This window comes from Cryptomeria japonica, chromosome 9, assembly GCF_030272615.1.
Source record: "Cryptomeria japonica chromosome 9, Sugi_1.0, whole genome shotgun sequence".
Lineage (NCBI taxonomy): Eukaryota > Viridiplantae > Streptophyta > Pinopsida > Cupressales > Cupressaceae > Cryptomeria > Cryptomeria japonica.
The window spans coordinates 246,268,732-246,291,119 of record NC_081413.1 but is presented as its reverse complement, the minus strand read 5'-3'; positions in this window follow the sequence as shown (position 1 = coordinate 246,291,119).

Here is a 22,388-nt window from a genome sequence, read left to right as displayed (position 1 = left end):
ATGTAATGAACTTACAATTATCTTTTTTGTTCATTGTTAATTTATTTTGTACCTACATATTGAAACAAGAAGTCAATGGATTTATAGTGTAAATGCATGGGTAGTCTTGTGTAAAAGGTACAAATTGTAGATAGCTAAAAAGTATGTGTTGAGCAGCTGAATTATAGATGAGATAAAATATTATTGGTAACATTAGAAAATTAATTGATGTACTATTATGTGAATATGAAGTTGCTACCTATAAAACATGAAGCTATAAATATTATTATGTTTTAAGTATATTTCATAAACTATATATGATGAAGATGGTAAAAGAAATGATTTGAAAATTCATATAGATAAAGTTTCTTTAAATATTGTGTACCTCTACTACTTATAACAAGATTAGATTTAGTCAAGCCTCTTCCTTTTTCCTGATAATTGTGTATGGAATTTTTTCGTTCTTCAAAATCAATCAAAGGAGAATGTTGGTTTTGTAAGGACCTTTTATTGATTTAACTCTAGATATACCTAGATATATGGGGGTTATAGGTATAGCTATTGGGTCATCGTAGTTCCAATGCATGCCATTGTAATTATCAAATCACAATACTATATATATAGGTAAATTAGGTGGTATAGAGTTGATTGTGTACAATCTAATACATCTCCAAGATACCCATTGACAAGCCCTGTTTGAATTCATAAGTTTGATGTTAACATCATTTGTTGGCCTCTACATGGCAAGACTTCTTGGGAAGTTAGTCAACATCACTATCCATGTTTGATTTTATGTGTAGTTTAATCACAACAACAAGTACACAATACAAATATTTAGTAGTTTGAGCTTCTTCTTTTTTGTTGTGTATGCTCACTAAATCGTTTGTACAAAATAGATGCATTGACTGGCTAAATTATTTTTGTTCATCAGTTGATAGTGATGTGTTTGTGTGGTTCATTATTAATTCCCAATCCTATTCATTTAGTTGTGCATTACACATGTTTTGTAATATTCGACAAAAGTTAATTTAAGCTTGAGTGTCACTTTGTTGATGGAAAATTGTTTCTAATGTAACAATTGTAATGAATTGTTCTCATGGGAATCCAGAGTGCAACCTTGATGTAATGAATTAGATATGATTTTTCTATACTTGTTGTTCCTTGTGTGACCATGTGTAAGGTTTTATTGGAGGAGTTATCATTATAGTTTTATCTAATAATGGTAAGCATTAGTTCTTGTTTAGGAGATAGTGGATATGATAGATCATTAAAATCAATGTGGATTGGTATTTTTTCCCAGTGCTATGTAAAGGTGGAGGTATAATATGTTCATCCCATTTGTTGATATTATCAAAGCCACATCTACCAAACATGTCAATTACATGTAGGTTTCCACCATTAGCAAGGCCCATTTATGATAGAAGCTTCCATTCATTCATTTTTATAGTATTAGCTATATCTATCTCATTAAGCCGATAGGCTTTTAGTGGGAGAAAGCCACCGGAAAAGTGCAAGACATTCCGGTGACCGCCAGAATGTCTTGCCATTGGCGTTCTCCCTCTGGTGCGTGCGTGTTCATTGCTCGACCTGCGTGGTGAAGTGTGCCTCGCTTGCAGTCATCTCTGTGCATGCGCTCTCTTTCCGAAGCAACGTTGTCTTTAATGATTTCGTCCCTGAGGCTATGCCCGAATGTCGACATTCTTTATGGCCGCTTGCAAACCTAAAATCTAATTTGTTTTGTTGTTGTCGACAATATTTTGCTCTGCAATTTTCGCATAAGGTTGTTAGGTTTTGTTCTGGTTGTGACTGTTTTATCGGGCTTCTTTGTGAGCTTCACACCGTGAATGGTTTGAAGTTGCAAGGTAAGCTTTCATTTTATTTAAATTTGTTTTTGTTTTGTAATGCATTTTTTTTATAGTCTTCTTATTTTCTCCTTTCGTGTGCTTGCAGGGTTGTTGCTTTGTTTCTGTTGTTTAACTATTTGTGGGCGTGGCTACTTCCAGTTTGCAAGGCATTTTCGAGGCTTCTTTGTGAGTTTCATGTCGTGAATGATTTGAATTTGCAAGGTAATTTCTAGTTTTATTTAGATTCTTTTTGGTTTTGTAATGCATTTTTTTATAGTCTGGTTTGAATTTGCAAGGTAAGCTTTCGTTTTATTTAAATTTGTTTTTGTTTTGTAATGCATTTTTTTTATAGTCTGCTTATTTTCTCCTTCCGTGTGCTTGCAGGTTTGTTGCTTTGTTTATGTTGTTTAACTATTTGTGGGTGTGGCTACTTCTAGTTCGCAAGGCATTTTTTAGGCTACTTTGTGAGTTTCATGACGTGAATGGTTTGAATTTGCAAGGTAAGTTCGACTGCTTGCAACCCTAAAATCTAATTTGTTTTGTTGTTGTCGGTAATATTTCGCTCTGCAAATTTTTGCATAAGGTTGTATATAGTTGTCGAGTTAGGTTTTGTTCTGGTTGTGTCTATTTTATTGGGCTCCTTTGTGAGCTTCACGCCGTGAATGGTTTGAATTTGCAAGGTAAGCTTTGGTTTTATTTAAATTTTTTTGGCTTTATTTAAATTTTTTTTTGTTTTATAATGCATTAAATCTATAGTCTTCTTATTTTCTCCTTCTGTGTGCTTGCAGGGTTGTTACTTTGTTTATGTTGTTTAACTGTTTGTGGGTGTGACTACTTCCAGTTTGCAAGGGATTTTCGACGCTGCTTTGTGAGTTTCACGCCATGAATGGTTTGAATTTGCAAGGTAAGTTATGTTTTTATTTAGATTCTTTATGGCCACTTGGAACCCTAAAATCTAATTTGTTTTGTTGTTGTTGGCAATATTTCGGTCTCCAAATTTTCGCATAAGGTTGCATATAGTCATCGAGTTAGGTTTTGTTCTGGTTGTGACTATTATATTGGGCTCCTTTGTGAGCTTCACGCCATGAATGGTTTGAATTTTTAAGGTAAGCTTTGGTTTTATTTAATTTTTTTTTTGTTTTGTAATGCATTTTTTTTATAGTCTACTTATTTTCTCCTTCCGTGTGCTTGCAGGGTTGTTATGTTGTTTATGTTGTTTAACTGTTTGTGGGCATGACTACTTCCAGTCTGCAAGGCATTTTCGCATAGCTTTGGATATAGTTGTCAAGTTAGGTTTTTTTTTGGCTCTAAGTGAATGGTTTGAATTTGCAAGGTAAGTTTTGGTTTTACTTAGATTCTTTTTTGTTTTGTAATGCATTTTTTTATAGTCTGCTTATTTTCCGGTTTCATGTGCTTGCAAGGTTGGTACTTTGTGCATTTTGTTGTAGGTTAAAAGGGTTTTAGTTTGGTTTTGCAATTTGCAAATATTTATTGATTTAAGTTTCTTACTTTGTTTTAATCTTTTCGTCCCCGGTGATGTGCACCAATGCAGACTGTTTTGTTGGGCTTGTTTTTGAGGTTCTCATCGTGAATGGTTTTACTTTGTCAGGTACTTGTTTAGTTTGTTTTTAAGTTTTCAAAATTCGTAATGCATTATTTGATACCATCCTTATTTTTTCTCGTGGTGTGCTTGCAGGGTTGTTACTTTGGTTATGTTGTTTAACTATTTGTGGACGTGATTACTTTCAGCCTGCAACATCTCTGTTCACTTTGACAAGTATTTAGGTTTTGACCATTCTGTTGCTGATTAAATTTTGGTCTAGGTTAAAAGAATTTTAGTTTGGTTTTGGATTCTGCAGATATTTTTATTGTCTACACTAATGTCGACGTTCTTTATGGCCGCTTGCAACCGTAAAATGTAATTTGTTTTGTTGTTCTCAAGAATATTTTGCTGTGAAAATTTTCACCGAACGTTCACTGTTGAATTTCAAGTTTTTCAAATTTGTAGTGCATTATTTTATAGGGTTCTTATTTTTTTCGCGTGGTGTACTTGTAGGGTTGTTACTTTGTTTATGTTATTTAACTATTTGTTGTCTTGACTACATACATATATGCATAGGCATGTATTCATGTATATAAATACACACATGAACGCATGTATATGTATACACATGACACCTCCTCACTTTGACAGGTACTATATGTACATATACATGTGTGCATATATGTATATACATGTATGTATACGTATGTATACATTTATATAAATACACACATGTACGCATATATATGTGTGTGTGTGTGTGTGTACAGATGTATGTATGTATAATATCCTTGAGGAGATCTAATTTCTGTTTTGCCCCTTATGTATGTAGAGCACTCTGCAAGGTAAATGATCTTGTTGTAGAGAACTTTGCTTATAATTTTTCCTCGGCCTGAATATATATGCAGTGCTATATATATATATATGCACGCGTATATATATGTATATATAACTCCATTCTGAAGTCTATACCATTTATTAAGCCGATAGGCTTTTAGTGGGAGAAAGCCACCGGAAAAGTGCAAGACATTCCAGCGACTGCCGAAATGTCTTGTTGTTGACGTTCTCCCTCCGGTGTGTGCGTGTTCATTTCTCGGCCCGCATGGTGATGTGTGCCTCACTTGCAGTCGTCTCCGTGCGTGCACTTTGTTTCCGAAGCGACGTTGTCTTTAATGATTTCGTCCTCAATGTTGTGCACGAATGTCGACATTCTTTATGTGTACCCCTGTATGAATATAAGTCTTTTATTAAGGCCATTCTGAACTCTGTAGCATTTATATATAGAAATGTGGGTTGCACTCTGAAAGTAGTCATGTCCACAAATAGTTAAACAACATAAACAAAGTAAGGACCCTGCAAAGATAAACAAATTGTTAGAGTACCAATATATATATATATATATATATATACACATGTACGTATATATATATACATGTACATATATATACACATGATGTACATATATATAATTATTTTTCTTAGAATGCATTGAAGTGCTGATATATGTATATGTACATACACATATGTACATATATATATACATGTATGTATAGGCATGTATACATGTATATAAATACACACATGTACGCATATATATATATATATATATATATATGTGCATGTATGTATATATACACATGTGTGTATGTATATGTATATAGGGTTTTATTAAATCTTTGTTTTAATAACTATGTTCTAAAGTGTGTAGGATTTATTGATACAAGTCTGCGTTGTAGTCTGAAAGTAGTCACGTCCACAAATAGTTAAATAACATAAACAAAGTATATCTATAATTGTTTTTCTTAGAATGTTTTGTAGTGTTGATATATGTATATGTACATATATACATATGTGTATATATATGTATATAGGGTATTATTAAATCTCTGGTTTAATAACTCCATTCTAAAGTGTGTAGGATTTGTTGATACAAGTCTGCGTTGTAGTCTGAAAGTAGTCACGTCCACAAACAGTTAAATAACATAAACAAAGTGTATATAATTGTTTTTCTTAGAATGCTTTGTAGTGTTGATATATGTATATGTACATATATATATACACATGTATGTATAGGCATGTATACATGTATATAAATACACACATGTACGCATATATATATATATATATATATATATATATATATATATATATATATATATATATGCATGTATGTACATATAGACATCTGCCTATGTATATATGTAGGATTTTATTAAATCTCTGTTTTAATAACTCCATTCTAAAGTGTGTAGGATTTATTGATACAACTCTGCGTTGTAGTCTGAAAATAGTCATGTCCACAAATAGTTAAATAACATAAACAAAGTAGGAAGCCTGTAAACATAAAGAAATTTTTATAGTGCCAACACTTCTATATATATATATATATATATATATATATATATATATATATATATATATATATATATATACATGTATATATATATATATATATATATATATATATATATATATATATATACATGTGCATATATATACACATGATGTACATATATATATATATATATATATATATATATATATATATATATATATATATATATATATATATATATATATATATCAATTAAGCCTTCATGTGCACATAGCAGTAATCACATAAATATTGTTGTAAACTAACACCAATGCAACACAAACATTAGTAAACAATTACCTTGCAAAGTAAAATACTTACAACAACAACAACAAAACAGGTACGTTGCAGTGAGAAGCTTAGAAACCCCATCAAGTAAATACTCACAGCCAAAAGAAAACCTAACTCGACAACTAAATCCAATGTTACAAGAAAATTTATAGAGCAAAATACTTAAAACAACAACAAAACAAATTAAATTTTATAGTTTCAAGCGCCCATAACAAAGTAAGAACCCTGCAAGTACAACACGCAAAAACATAAGCACACTATAAAAAAATGCATTATAAATGCAAGAAACTTTAAAATAAACATTTGTCTTGCAGAGTGAAAGTAGTCACATCCACAAACAATTAAACAAGCAGCCCCGAAAATGCCTTGCAAATTGGAAGTACTCATGTGCACAAACAGTTAAACAAAGTAACAACCCTACAAGCACACGGAAGGAGAAAATAAGCAGACTATAAAAAAAATGCATTACAAAACAAACAAAAAAATTAAATAAAACCAAAGCTTACCTTGCAAATTCAAACCATTCATGGCATGAAGCTCACAAAGAAACCCAATAAAATAGTCACAAGCAAAACAAAATTAGATTTTACGGTTGCAAGCGGACATAAAGAACGTCGACATTCATGCACAGCCTTGGGGACGAAATCATTAAAGACAGCGAAATAGAACTTTAAACTATTGATACTAGTTAAAACTTGAATCAATGAATATCTTCAAACTGCAACACCCAACTAAAACCCTTTTAACCTACAACAAAATGCACACAAATTGAAAGTGTTTCGTAAAGCATTGCTTAAAACCCAATTCAATAATAATCTATAAACGCAACTCGTAAATTTCACTTTATCAGGATTAACCTTCGTTGATACTATTGATGAATACTAAAGGTTATTGCCTGATATTTAAAGGATGTCATTAACTGCTTGTTATAAGATTATAAATTTTCCCCTATTTGAAAAGGACACTCCTCGGTATATTTTCCCAAGCTTGACAATGACAATGATTGATAGCAGGATTATGCATCTCGCACATGAAAACATTAAACACAATGTTGCTTCACAAAATGTTTTGTCAGAGTCAGACAAATCAGATAAATGACTTTGTGCACATGAAGGCTTTTAATCTCCAAGATAAATAACCACTGACAAATATTCCATATTTAGAACATTAATATATTGCAATTGATGTCTATAATTCTGATTTTGTGACCACCTTATTACATAACATAGTTACGTTCTTTACTTTACTAATAATGAATTCTCATTTTTGAAGTGATGTTGTCTTTAATGTTTTCCTCGCCAGCCAAATGCACAAGTGTATTTGATTTTTTTATTGTATTCATGTCACAGACCCTTCAAATTGTAAAACTGAATACTTACCTGGCAGAGTGAAAGCATTCATGCCCATACTTAAATATATATCCATTTATATATATAGATATAGATGTATATATATCAGATGTATATGTATACGTGTATGTACATTGATATAGACATGTATACCTGTATATATACACATGTATATATATACACATACTCTAAAATAAATGAAACTAAGCACTTGTATTGCAGAGTGAAAGCATTCCATACATGTAAATTCGTTCTGAAATTTATATATCCAAAAAATAGTAATCACATGTCAAAGTTGTCTCATTAGTCAATTTACAAAGCTTAAAGTATTGACCTAATTATTACAAGTTTTTGTAATCAGTTAATACTAAATTCATTATGATTTACAAAAAAAAATATGATCTACTTAAAGATTTGTTGTATTATTCTTGTATGTTCACTTTTTTAGTAATGCATTTCCATTTTGTCATTCCAACAGAAAACATTCACACTAACACAATCAAATTTCAACAATGGATAGGAGATTGAAAGAAACAGAGGACATCAACAATGTCATTAAAAGTATGTTGCAAGAAAGCAACAAGTTAAAGAGCAACCTTAGAAAGATAATTGACCACTATGAACATAAATCACCAAACCAAACAACAGTGAACCTCTCTACATCTTGTAGTGTTGTAACAACCATACATAGTATTGAATTAGCACCTTTACCAATACCAAGTACTGAACAATTTGGTGATCCAACGGTTATTTTCACATTGGGAGACAGAGTATTTAAATGGACTGATAGCGAGCTTGGATGGGTTGCTTGGGTTGATCCTGTGTTGTTGTAACTATTCAATCTTTGAAAAGTTACATTCATATTTTGATTAACATTCGAAACAAATAGAAGCATCCCATATTTTCAAAGATCTTTGATGAGATGAACTCATATTTTTTTAATATGCTCTCAAATATGTAAATCATAATGTCATACTTTATGTTTTTTAAGCTTATCAGCATATGACCAATTATCATTTTCAATGCATGTTTCAATCACATTATGATCAATTCATTACCATTTGAAACAAAAATTAAACTGTAACAACGTTACTCTATGCTCAGTTAATTTTGTTGTGCTTGTGCATATATACCTTTGATAAGCTTACATCATGTTGTGATTGTATTCTAATATAAGAACTACAATTCATCATGCTTATAATTTACTTTTAATTGTCAAAAGGTATATATATGCACAATGGCATCTTCAGCAGCCACCTCTGAATCAATAGAGCACTCCACAATTGATAATTTGGTAAGCTAAATTATCAAAGCTTTTCAAAATAGAAAGCTTTTATGCTCTTTTTTTGGAAAATTCATCTCTCTTTTCCATACCATGCTTTTCATTACCACATGCATCCTTTTTTAATATCATAGTGCAAAAGTAGATGCATACTCTATAGATAACATAGCTTGATTAGATAGTTTACTAACACAAGCTTTACATTAACAAGTAAGCAAATATATGACCTGCTTGACGTTAAAATTAAATCCTCTATATTCATATTATTTTTTGTAGGCAAAAACCCAAGAGTATGTCCCTACCCCTTTTGCAATTCAATCTATGAATGTTGAGGATGACCTTCCTTGAGCACTGCTACAAGTTTTGTCATTTCAGAAAATGTAGAACAGCACAGATGATACTGACAGACATAAATTAATGTTATCTGATGGCACATACATGCAGTTGGCAATCTTGCCTTCTAAATATGCTACTCTGATAGATTCAGATATTCTAAAACTAGGCACAATAGTCTAGTTAACGAGTTATACATGCCGATACATATGGAACACAAGGTAGGAAATCAACTGTGGTTATTACATGCAATATGTTTCATCTTTTTTTAATTTTGTTTATGTATAATTAACAGTAATTTAAAAAGAAGTCTTTTGTTTTCACTGGACTATTGTAATACTTAGTCTGGAAGTGAAACAAAGTGATTGCCCGTTCTTTGGTAAATGAGTATACCTGTTCAAAGAACAACAACTAGAAATGATGTTTGAGGACAGACCATCAACATCTAAACGATCTCTTCAGTTTGCCACTGAATTGCCATCCCTGCAAACAACAACTTCTGAAAATATAAGCCCTATCAAAACTTTGAATCCATACCAAAATAAATGGACAATCAAAGGGAGAGTTACTCATAAACGCCCTATTAAGGCATATAGCACAGCCACAAAAAATGGCCATGTGTTTAGCTTTGACATTGTTGACTGTGAGGGTTGTGAAATTAGAATTACATGTTTTGATGAGATAGCTCAGTTACACTCTGTAAAGCGGAAAATCGCGATCGAACCCTAGTTGGTCTCCCCTCTTCTAACTCCGAGGAGAGAGAAGGGAGGTTCGCTAGGATTCGATGGGTTTTCACTTAGGGGGAAGACTTTACATTCAAAAGAGGGGTTGAAACTCATAAGATCCAATCCCACACAATGTAAGATTGGATGCTAAATGAATTTCAAGGGTTAGGAAAGCAAGGCTACCCTCTTTTGTAAAGAATGTGCATAGAAGAATTAAGCTAAGCATGCATAGAAAGTCATAAAGATTCGCTTATAAACTGAGTTTAGGTTATAGGATGAAGCTGCGGACCTGGAATTAGCAGTAAAATGTCGATACGGCGCTGTCCTGCAAATTTGAGCAAAAGTTGTCGGGACGATGGCGCCCGGCGCCACGGTCCTCCGAAAAATCCGTCAAACGAAGGGGGATCGGTTCGTCTCTGCACAAGGATTCCAGATCTTCAATCTCAGTCACGTACCTGCAACCTACACACAGAAAAGCGAAGACGATGGGGGGTTAGGGATTAGGGGTTTGCCTTTAGGTCAAACCCCGGTTTTGGAATTAACCAAGAAATGAGCAAGAGCTGTAAATGTAAATGACTGTAATGTAAAACAAGTACTAATACCTTGTTCTAAGGATGTTGGTATCCTTATGTGCAAAGGTTTAGATGTTGTATGTTGTATGTTGTTGTAGCATGTAGTAAGTGATCTCCTCTTCAATGGTTGAATCCTTGTCTTGAATGCAACACTTAGCCTTGAATGGAGACTTAGAAGGAATGCTTGAATGCTTGAGTATAGTTTCCACGCTTTGTACACATATCCTCCTCACATCCAAATGAGAGAGAAAAATGTAGTTTATATACTTGTCAATTAGGGCTGATAGACTGATTTTCCCGACCTTAGGCCGACCAAGGAAGTATATTTCCCAAATTGCAATCAAAAAGACCCGATATCACTTAGGAAACCAGGCCCAAAATAGGACCCAGGGACCGGGGCGCTGGGCGCCATGGTCCTGGAGGAACAGGGCGCTGGGCGCCCTGGTCCTGAGGGACCAGGGCGCTGGGCGCTCTGGTCCCACCTCCAGGACAGCGGGGTGCAAGGAGGTTCAGGCCAGGGTGCTTGAAAAATGCAGTTTTCAGTGTCGTGAGCAAGTTTTGGGGTCTCCATTCAGGTTGCGTGTTGCGTTGCCATCGTGAAGACCAAAATACAGTCGAAATTGCAAGTGTCGCAATTTTAGGACGCTACATTTAGCCCCCACTTTAGCGGGAGTATGTATGCTCATACTTCCGGTAAAGTACAAGGAAACAACATTGAAAGACTTTCACCACGTCAAGGAGGCCAGATACACCAAGCCCCCAGTGGACTAAGGATCTTACGACTTCGATTGACAAAGTAAAAGGGAAGATCACGAGGGAGAACCATGACTGTCAGTAGTAAGGTTCCCTCACTATGAGTCATGTAAAAGAAATACCGAAAATTTTCAAGGCAAAGCCAAGTTCTCCAAGAAATTTTCAAGTATCGTGAAGGGATAGTCAGGGTGTATGCCCCCCTACGTTAAAGCGATCGCACGCGCCTCAACGGGGGTGATTGTTTTAATGTAGTGATACACATAAGAAATGAGAAAGGAAAAGGAGCACGTTATTGCAAGGATTTAGCCCCCAAGTGTGAGATAAACCCAAGGATAATAGACACAAAACACAAAGCACGAGGTGACTTCGCTTTCCTCGGGGTCAGTATGCTGTATGATAAGTCATGTATATATCATATGTATGTATGCATAATTGTTCTTCATTCCCCAATCAAGGAAGGTCACCTAGAAGAAGGGAACACATGTGTCTTTTGAGTCAACATGAGAGAGATCGAGAGATCTCAATGCTTTGCATCGTCCTCAAGTAGACAACACTAAGGACGACAAATAGAAGAATGAGAATAACATATAGAAGAAGTAACAAAAGGGAGGGGGAGAGAATCTGCCATGCTAATGTAACTAGTCTAGCACGTCATCTACCCCCCAATCTTGCTGATCAATGTTTCGGGAAGGCAGGGAACACGCTAGAGGAGGAACATCCAACACAGCAGATGGAGCTATCACAAGATCCAAACAAGGGCTATGTTCATATCCCAAGCCGCAGTGTTCTTGTCTAGGAGCTAGGATAAGTGCTTTAAAAAATTCATTAGATAAATGGTTATCAACATCAACAAGTTCATATTTGCTATCAGAAGCAAGAGGAGTAACATTTTCATCATGCATAACATTTTCATCTATATCATCATCAAGATTTATAAAAATAGGATCTTTAACTCGCACAGGATCAAGACCATCATGCATCTTATGTTTAGGAGATTTAGGCTCAATATCCGGCTGAGGAGAAAATAGAATAATGCTTGTTGAAGGTGTTTTTGGAGATTGTAAAGTTTGAGCTCTAAGACGACGCTTTCGTCGGCGTTCACGTGCAGAACGATTTCATCTAGTCTTTCTAGGAAGTGGAGAAGATTGAGGAGGAGGAATGTTCTCATCCTTAGCACTTGGGTGTTTAGATTGTGGTCTCTTCGGTTGAATAATAGGAGAAGAAGAAGGTCTCTTCTCTCTATAAAAGGCAGGAGGAGGAACTGCTCCATATAAAGGAGGAATTTTTGGTTTAGGGAGAAGACCAAGTCCATCATGACGAGGAGGTATAGATCTACTCTTAGAAGATTTATTAGGCATAGACATAGTTACATCCATGGGGACGGGTTGGGCATCTTCTTGGGGAAAGACATTACTTTTGTCTTTCAAAGGAAGAATTTCCTTCTCAAGAATGATAGGGATGTCAAGTTTAGGTGTTCTAGGTTCACTTAGAGATAGGATCATATCTGTTTTCCACTTTTGATAAGATTTGAAAAGATGATCACTTCGCGGAGGAAGAGATTGGAATTGTTTAGGCCAAAAGTAATCAATAGGAACACTAGAGGTTCTTTCAGCTGGTTTAAAGAGACTATGATTGACAGTAACAACTTCACCATTATGGGGAAATTTTAAACACTTATGAATAGGAGAAGCAATAGCTTTCATGGAAGATAGCCAAGGATAGCCAAGCTTCACACGAAATTGTTCGGAAGAAGGAATAATGGCAAAGTTCACATCAAGAGATTTATTATGGACCTCAATAGGCAATGTAATAGAACCAATTGCAGGAGAAGAAAATGCATCAAATAGTTTCACAATCACATCTGTTTTGTCATAGATCACTTGATTCAATTGCAAAGTAAAAAGAAATTCTTCAGTAATAACATTAATCATGCACGAAGGATCAATAAGCACTCCACGGCAAGGTGTATTTTTGACTTTTGCAACTATGTATAAAGGACCATCAGGTGCTCTAATGGTTTCACTAGAATCAAATGTGATGGAAGGTTCTTTAGGGATTTCTTGCTGCTCTACAAAGTTAATCACATTCGAAGTCATAGACACAAGATCATCAGATGAAAGAGAGGAATCATTAGCCTCAATTGCATTAGAGGTATGAGAAGGCAATGGATCAGTGAAAATCTGAAGATTTTGGTTAGGAGGAGCTACAGATGTGTTGCCTTTATCATTCACTCCAGAAACAGAAATAGTATTATTATCAATCAAATCCTGAATTTTACCCTTTAAAGAAAAACATTTTTCAGTATCATGACCAGGCTGACGATGAAAATGACAAAAAGCTTTGTGATCAAAATAAGGTGAAGTAATTTTTGCAGGATCAATTTGTCGCATAGGAGGAAGAGTAAGCACATTTTGTCCCAATAACTTATTCATAATATCATGCAATGATTCATTCAAAGGAGTATACTTTCTTTCTTTCCTGAAAAATTTAGAAATAGGAGGCACACCTGATGCTGCATTCACATTGTTGTTGATGATGTTTTCATTGAATTTGATGGAATCTCTGTTCGGTTTAATCTTCCCAAATGGTTGTTGACTGCTATCACCCTTATCACTCGGAGCCATAGGATGTGATTGTTCCATTTGACTCACAGTCAATTGATAATTGTGAAGAGTGGCACACAACTGTTGGAAAGAAGTAAACTCAGAAAACAGAAGTTTGTCTCGAATATCTTTTTGTAAATTAGAAATAAAGATTCTTTGAATATCATTATCAGGCACTGGAAAAGAAATTTGAGCATACAAATGCTTATATCTACCAATAAAATCAGTCACTTTTTCTTTAACACCTTGTTTACAATGCATTAAATCAATCAAAGTAACTTTAGGACTTATATTGTTTTGAAATTGTTGAATGAAAGCATTTGCAAGTTGTTCGAAAGAAGTAATAGAATAAGAAGGCAACGAGCAATACCATTGTAGGGCTTTGTCTCTTAATGTTCTAGTGAATAGTTTCGCAAGCAACCTTGGGTCGTAAGCAAAATCAGTACAAATTGTTTGAAAAGTCTTAACATGTGTTAGAGGATCTCCTTTACCATTATAAAGCTCCAAATGCGGAATTTCAACATGTTTAGGAGGGATAGCTCGAACAATATCAAGAGAAAGTGGGCTCGCAACGTCAAATGTGGGCACACTAAACTTAGATTGATTCATAGAGGCAATTTGTTGCTGTAAAGAAGAGACAGTTTGTGCAAGATTGTTAATGGTCGCTTCAGTCGAAGAGTTCATATTAGGTGTGTTAGATTGAGATGGAGGTGTGATGTTATTGAAAGAAGGTAAAGAGTAAGGTGGTGGGACCCTATGATAGTCAACCATAGGGGATGATTGGATAGGAGGAACACTACAAGGAGGAATGGAATGGTTAAATGAATTGCCCCCTTGCGTCATGTTCATTTGTGAAGATGTAATAGGAACATTCATTGAAGGAATGTACGAAGAAGTTGGATTGAATGAAGGAAGAGGATTAATTGAAGAAGGGGGAGGATTGCCCCCATGACTAGTGATCACAGGAGGAATGTCTTGTATAGAGGTAGCCATGATGTTTGATGTAAAGGTAGGTATACTAACAATAGGAGTGGTCAAAGGAATAGAATGATTGACTTGTGTAGGAGGTTGTGTATAACCTAAAGATTCAGCACAACTCTTCATAGGCATTACATTCGAATCCACAATATGTGCGATACCACGTAAAAAATCAATTCCATTCTTATCACTTTGAAGAATGCGTTTTAGACCCTCAATTAAAGGAAGAGCTTGACTATCGGGATACTCATGAGACATCCATTGGTGAAAATCGTCAAATTGGTTATCCAATTTGGAAAGTTGTTCAACGGAAACTTCATGGGGAGCTTCTTCATCATTAGGAGGATTAGAGGAATTACCCATATCCTCGTTAAAAAGGCTACTCAAATTAGGTTCCATCTCCTCAGTAGTTAAACCTTGGAAAGACTTAATTCTACGGCTTCGTCTAACGGGAATAGTGTAAGTAGGGCTTATTGTTGTAAAACTCATGCACTAGAGAGAGAGAAAAGATTTTGATCTTAGAGGTAGCAATTTTCAGTAAAACCAGCCAATCTTCCAGATTTAAGCTGTTAAATACAATCACAACAGTCTCCCGAAATTTCGGAAAAAATGTCCGGGACCGTGGCGCTTGGAGTGCAACACGGTCCTTGCAACTTTTTTCGAAATTTGCAGGGATGAAAGGTATGATGATTTTAGAGCTAATCTGAAAAAATTGAGGGATTTTACGATCTGTAGATAGGCCAAATTAAAGTTGCAAATTCAAAATTGAACCCTATCAAGATTGTCGAAAAATACAAAATTTGAATTTTTGAAAAAGAGAGGGAAACTGAAATTTTGAATTTTATGATTTTAGAGGGAATGTCAAAAGCAATGCAAATTTTGAAAATTAAAAATTGACTCAATTTCACGCAAAAATTCAATTTTGAAAGCGGAAATCAAAGTTGTTGTAATTAAGCACTTAATTTCAAAAGTCATAAATTGCAAGAATTTGAATAAAGCACTGAAATTTCGAATGAATGTAGACACACTTTTCAGATTTATGATAATAAAAACGCAATTTTGACACAAAATTTTGATTTCGACAATTTTTGAATGATTAGGAGCCTTAGACCAAGCAATCGCAAGACCGACTTTGACTGTAATTTTGAAGGTGTTATAATTGATAAAATCAGCCAAAATTATGGATTTTAGCAGAAAAACACAGTAAGATGTCGCTCCCGAAATTTCGGAAAAAATGTCGGGGACGATGGGGGGTTAGGGATTAGGGGTTTGCCTTTAGGTCAAACCCCGGTTTTGGAATTAACCAAGAAATGAGCAAGAGCTGTAAATGTAAATGACTGTAATGTAAAACAAGTACTAATACCTTGTTCTAAGGATGTTGGTATCCTTATGTGCAAAGGTTTAGATGTTGTATGTTGTATGTTGTTGTAGCATGTAGTAAGTGATCTCCTCTTCAATGGTTGAATCCTTGTCTTGAATGCAACACTTAGCCTTGAATGGAGACTTAGAAGGAATGCTTGAATGCTTGAATGCTTGAATGCTTGAGTATAGTTTCCACGCTTTGTACACATATCCTCCTCACATCCAAATGAGAGAGAAAAATGTAGTTTATATACTTGTCAATTAGGGCTGATAGACTGATTTTCCCGACCTTAGGCCGACCAGGGAAGTATATTTCCCAAATTGCAATCAAAAAGACCCGATATCACTTAGGAAACCGGGCCCAAAATAGGACCCAGGGACCGGGGCCCTGGGCGCCATGGTCCTGGAGGCGCCCTGGTCCTGAGGGACCAGGGCGCTGGGCGCTCTGGTCCTGAGGGACCAGGGCGCTGGGCGCTCTGGTCCCACCTCTAGGACAGCGGGGTGCAAGGAGGTTCAGGCCAGGGTGCTTGAAAAATGCAGTTTTCAGTGTCGTGAGCAAGTTTTGGGGTCTCCACTCAGGTTGCGTGTTGCGTCGCCATCGTGAAGACCAAAATGCAGTCGAAATTGCAAGTGTCACAATTTTAGGACGCTACACACTCTAACCGTGTGGACATAGGTTCACATTATATTATTTAAAAGGGATTCATTAAGGAGGCAAATGCAAGGTACAACAAACTAAACAGTCATTTAGAAATCACCTTGGCTAATGCATCCATACCGAAACGCTACAGCAACGAAGAACAAGCAGATCAACAACGTCCTCTTTTCAAGCCCATTAGTGAATTGTTTCATCTAACAAATAACACGTTGGTTGACATAATTGGCCTTGTTCTATATGTTGGAGATATCATTCCAATACACAAGAAAGATGGCAGTCAAACATAGAAATGTGTTATGAAAATTAATGATCTATCTGATTCAATAATTGACATCAACCTATGGGGTCCAATGGCAGAACAAAAAGGCCTATAATTGAAAAATATGTTGACCAATGATAGTGTGGTTATCCTTGCTTTGCGTAATGCTCGTGTTGGCTATTTCAATGGGAAGCTTATAAACATAACAGTTGCAACCACATTACATATCAATTCAACTTTTCCATAAGCAAAGCCTCTAACATTAAGAGGAAAGGACCCTTTACTTGTTGTACCCTTTGTTGCAGAAACTATCCACATAGATGGCGAATATACTAGAATGACTATTTCTTCAATCTGTGAGCGGATGAGTACATTTCAAGTAAAGTCATTTACATGTATATAAATATGTGTACATATAAGTTGAGTTAACAAGAGCAACAAAACAACAGAATAGATCACTACACATACAAATAAACATCACAAAACCACTTTACATACAGGACAACTCCTCTAAAATCACATAACCATAAATGAAGCAATTTTAATTCTCATACATTCTTGATACATACTTCAAAGTTAACTACCTTCAATTATGAAAATTATGATACATCTCTACTCTCTTTGAGATATTAGATATCTATCCAGCCTTGCCCTCAAGAAATTGATGCTATCAAATTGACTAGAAGCCAGACCAATAGAACTTACTATGCAAAGAATAGAGCCGATATCTCCAAGAAATGACAACTAAGACGTCATGCACTACACAGACCTTGCAATAACTCAGGAAAGTTATTAGAAACAGAAAACAATGATCTTGAGCAAATTAATCTCAATCAAACATATTCTACTACTCTTGAACTTGATGTGAAGACTGCTTCATTTCAAAATACATTGTCTAATTTCCGCAAAAGGATTGATATGTTGGAGGTCATAGAGCCGTGTTCTATTTGTAAAGAAATGTATGTGGGCATGACTATTAAAAAATTCAATCACGTACTTATGTGCATGAGATGTTATGGTGAAAAAGGCCTCCACCGCTTCTCATTATCAAACAATATGGACCCAGGTGAGCAACCTTCTATTTTAAAATCTCTCTCTCAAGTAGAAGAAATGCTCATATTAAGAATTGCCCCTGTTTTACAAGTAACACATGCAAGGGGAGGGCAATACAAATATTTTGGCCATACAATAAACTTCCCACAAGATATTTCTAAAATTGCAATAACATTACCTCACCATATTAAGCAATTAGAAATTCTAATTGTTCATAGAACCGATTTGCAAGGATTAACTTATGACAGTTACGTGAATAGATTTCACATCATGAATGCATTGGCTTACAAAATGAAACATGAACAATACTACAAGGATGTATTCATTGATCCAGATGCAGTTCATCTATTGCCAGACCAAACCACTGACATTACAGAGCTACTGCATTTAGTACATTCCTTGCAAGAAGATGTTGTTCAAGATACTTCCACTCTGCTAAATATTAACAATGAAGAACAAATCGGGGAGAATACTTCCTCATTTATCCCACAACTACCATCATCAATACCAGAACTTGATGTGATCAAAACCATCCTCCATCTAGATAACAGCAACAACAACGTTGTTCCTTGGCCACAAATTAGTACATCGCCTATCAATGAGTACAATACTGAGGGCCTCCTTTCCATGGCATTCCCAACACTTTTCCATTCCGGAATAGCTTTACCACTACAACAAAGAACAAGGCAAGTACATTTATATGAATATGCTTTGCACCTGATCAAATATTATGATCAAAGGTTTGGGCAACATGTTCGCTTTAGATATTATTTCTACAATCTTATGATGAGTCATCGATCCCAACAATCAGCTGTTGTGTTCATTGAGACTAATCTACAAGATAGTCTTCCACACAATCTTCATGGCCTAAAGGAATACTTACAAAAGACACCCTCAAGTGAATTACCAAATCATATCATGCGATATGCAGCCTCGTTGTGTGGTACATGAGCATTTTGGAGCAAGTCTCGGCGTGACCTTACATCAATGATAGAACAATTAGGTGCACCTATATTGTTCTTCACCTTAAGCTCAGCTAATACAAAATGGCCAGACTTGCATAAGCTATTGCCAAAAACAAAGTCAGCTACTATACCCAACAATAGAAGACAATCTACTAAAAATTTAGTCAATAATCCCCACATTATAGCTTTATACTTGCACTTAAGATTTCAAATCTTTCGTGATGAAGTCATTGTCAAAGAACTGAAAACCATTGACCACTGGTACAGATATGAATGGCAACACCGAGGATCTGCACATATACATGACTTTCTTTGGTTTCCAGAAGCACCAAATGTTGATAACCTTGATTGGTCAGATCATGCAAGTATCCAATCAGTTAAACACTTCTTTGACTAGTACATCATAGCATGGAATCCATGTCCTAAAGAAGCTCACTTGAACAGGCAATACATGCATGCAATTTCAGATCCATGTCTTGCAGATACAGAGATCGTATCTAGGTTCGATCCTTGCATTGATTATACTAAGTTACTCAATGTTGTTCAGCAGCATACAAAGTGTTTAGAGTATACCTACTTGAGGAAAAAAAACTCAACCCTTTAATGCTGGTACAAAGCTCCTTGGCCTGAACAACACGAATCCTCATTGATATTAGACCACAACAATAACCCATCATACAAACCAGCAAGGAATGACAATCGTCTGAATGTACACAACCCAACAATGCTCACCATATGGAGGGCTAATGTTGATTGTCAGCTTGCCTACTCCAAAAAAGCAGTTCTACAATATATCTCAACGTACGCATCCAAAACTGAACAAAAGTCAGAAAGTTATACTGATATCTTGAAACGCATAGTTGAATCAACAAATTTAGACGATACAATTCTCTTAGCATACCAAAGACTGCTCATGGGAATTGTTGCTGATAGGGACATTAGCGCACAAGAAACTTGTCACTTGTTGCTTAAACTCTCATTGATATCTTGCACACACCAATTTGTAATACTCAATGTTGGTAAAAGAATATTCCAATGCATAGCTAATTGTGATGAAGAATCTCAAACCTCAATATCTTACATCTCAAACTACATGAAACAACCATCAGAATTAGCAAACTTGACTCTGCTTCATTCAGCCCAGCTATATACATACTTTGAGTAGCGTAAATCATGTAAATGGATGAAAAGAAAGCTACCCGCATTTGTAAATATCTACCCACAACACAAATCTTTACCTTTAGAAGAGGATAGCAGTTTTGAAAGTTTCTGTTGGAGTGAATTGCTTCTTTATAAACCATTTTGAATCATTCCTCTACATATAGGGAACTCAGCTGAAGAAATTATCATAAATTGGAAAGATCTTCAAAGTACAAATTACATCTGGTGGCATGTAAATGGTTTTGAAGAACACATTACCACAGAAAATGGTGAAGAGCTACAACCAAAAAACATTCGACAATCAACTCATGAAGATCTGTACGAATGGGAGTTCTTGTCACAAATGGGAGCATCAAACAACTTTGATGTTGTTGCTCTTCAAATGCTTGGCAGACGTGATTTTGATCTACAATTTGATTGGACTGCTTCTATACCTAATGAACCACTACATTCAAAATCATCTCACTTTATATTAACAGAGAAAATCCAAGCACCCCACAATCTTGCCAACCCGCATTTAAATGCACCTACTAACTATGAGCTTGTAAGAAACCAAATTATTGCACTTGATATCATTAAAACTCACGTTGAACAGAACCTACATTCTTCACCATTACAATTAATCATTCAAGGCATAGCAAGCACTGGAAAATCATTTCTTATTGACTGCATACGTTTTCAGTTAAATTCAAATTTAGAACATGCACAATACCCTTTTCATGTACTAGCACCAACAGGTGTCTCCGCATATAATATCCAAGCAACCACAATCCATGCTGCCCTTTGTATACCCATTCAAGAATACAAACCCTTAACAGGTCATTCCCTATTAATGTTTCAAGAGCAATGCAAACACTTACGTTACATTTTAATAGATGAAATGAGCTTTGTTGGCCCTCAATCACTCATTAAGATTGATAAAAGATTACAAGAAGCTTTTCCCAGCAGACAACATGAATCATTTGCATGTATCTCAATCATTTTGGTTGGTGATCTTGCACAACTTCCCCCAGTTAGGGATAGGCCATTATACATATCTCACTCAACAGCACTGGCTCTATGGCACACATTCAATACTGTTGTGACCTTAGATATTCCATTTCGTCAACAAGGCACAAGTTCTTCATAGATAAGTTTCTGTGAAATATTGCTTACTATCCGCAACTCAACACCATTGCAAACAGACTGGGAATCCCTCCAGCTGCGGTCAACCCATGTTTTGACACTTGACCAGAATAATCACTTCAGCCAACAAAAGCATTTGTTTGCAACAAATGCAGCTTCAAGTGCACACAACATAAAAATGTTAACACAATTACACTCACCCATTTCATGTGCAACAACAAACATTGCCCATCAAAGAGATAAGCAGGCACACCAAGAAGAAGAACTAGCATTTAAAATTCTTCTTTCTATAGACCAATAAATTATGCTTATTGCAAATTTATGGATAGAAGTTGGCCTTGTAAATGGTGCTTTAGGTCAAATCAAACAAATTGTCTACGATGCAGCTTCCAAACCACCTGATTTACCAAAATATGTGGTTGTTCTTTTCAAACATTATACTGGGCCTTCATGGGATCCACAAAATACAAAACATGTCCCAATTCCACCAATTACTAGAGGAAACCGCACACAAATTCCACTAGCAATGGCATGGGGCATTACTATTCACAAATCACAGGGGTTGATATTAGACTTTGCCATAGTTGACATCGGCAAAACCGAGAAACAAGGCCTAACATTCACAGAACTTTCAAGAGTAAAAGCAACTGAACACCTACGTATACAACCATCCTTCACCTACCAAAGGTACTCACAATTGAAAGGTGCAACATCAATAGTACTACGAAAGGCTGAGGAAGCCCGCTTGCTGTAGCTTTCGCACAGAACTGAACAAACACAATCAGGTGTGCAAATCACATCTTCATTATGTTTTCATGTATTGTATATCTTCTATTCAATGTATCAACACAAAACAATATTTCTACTTTTCAGGATCAACAACACAACTAATGTCTATGGAAGTGAAGAGCCCTTTTACATGTCCCAACTCTGCAACAAAAGGTACACACCTAACACCCACTTCCTATTCAACTATTTTGTAGCTTTCAACAATTTTTTCCCCTCCTATTTGCCAAAATTAGTTTCTCATACATTCTTATTTATCACAGGTTCCAATACACTTTCAGTCTGCAAGGCACCTGTTCACTTTTACACATATAATGGTTTCTGATGGTATTTGCTAACTGTGTCACTCTTTACAATTGGTAAGTATTATACTATTTATCATTACCTACCTTT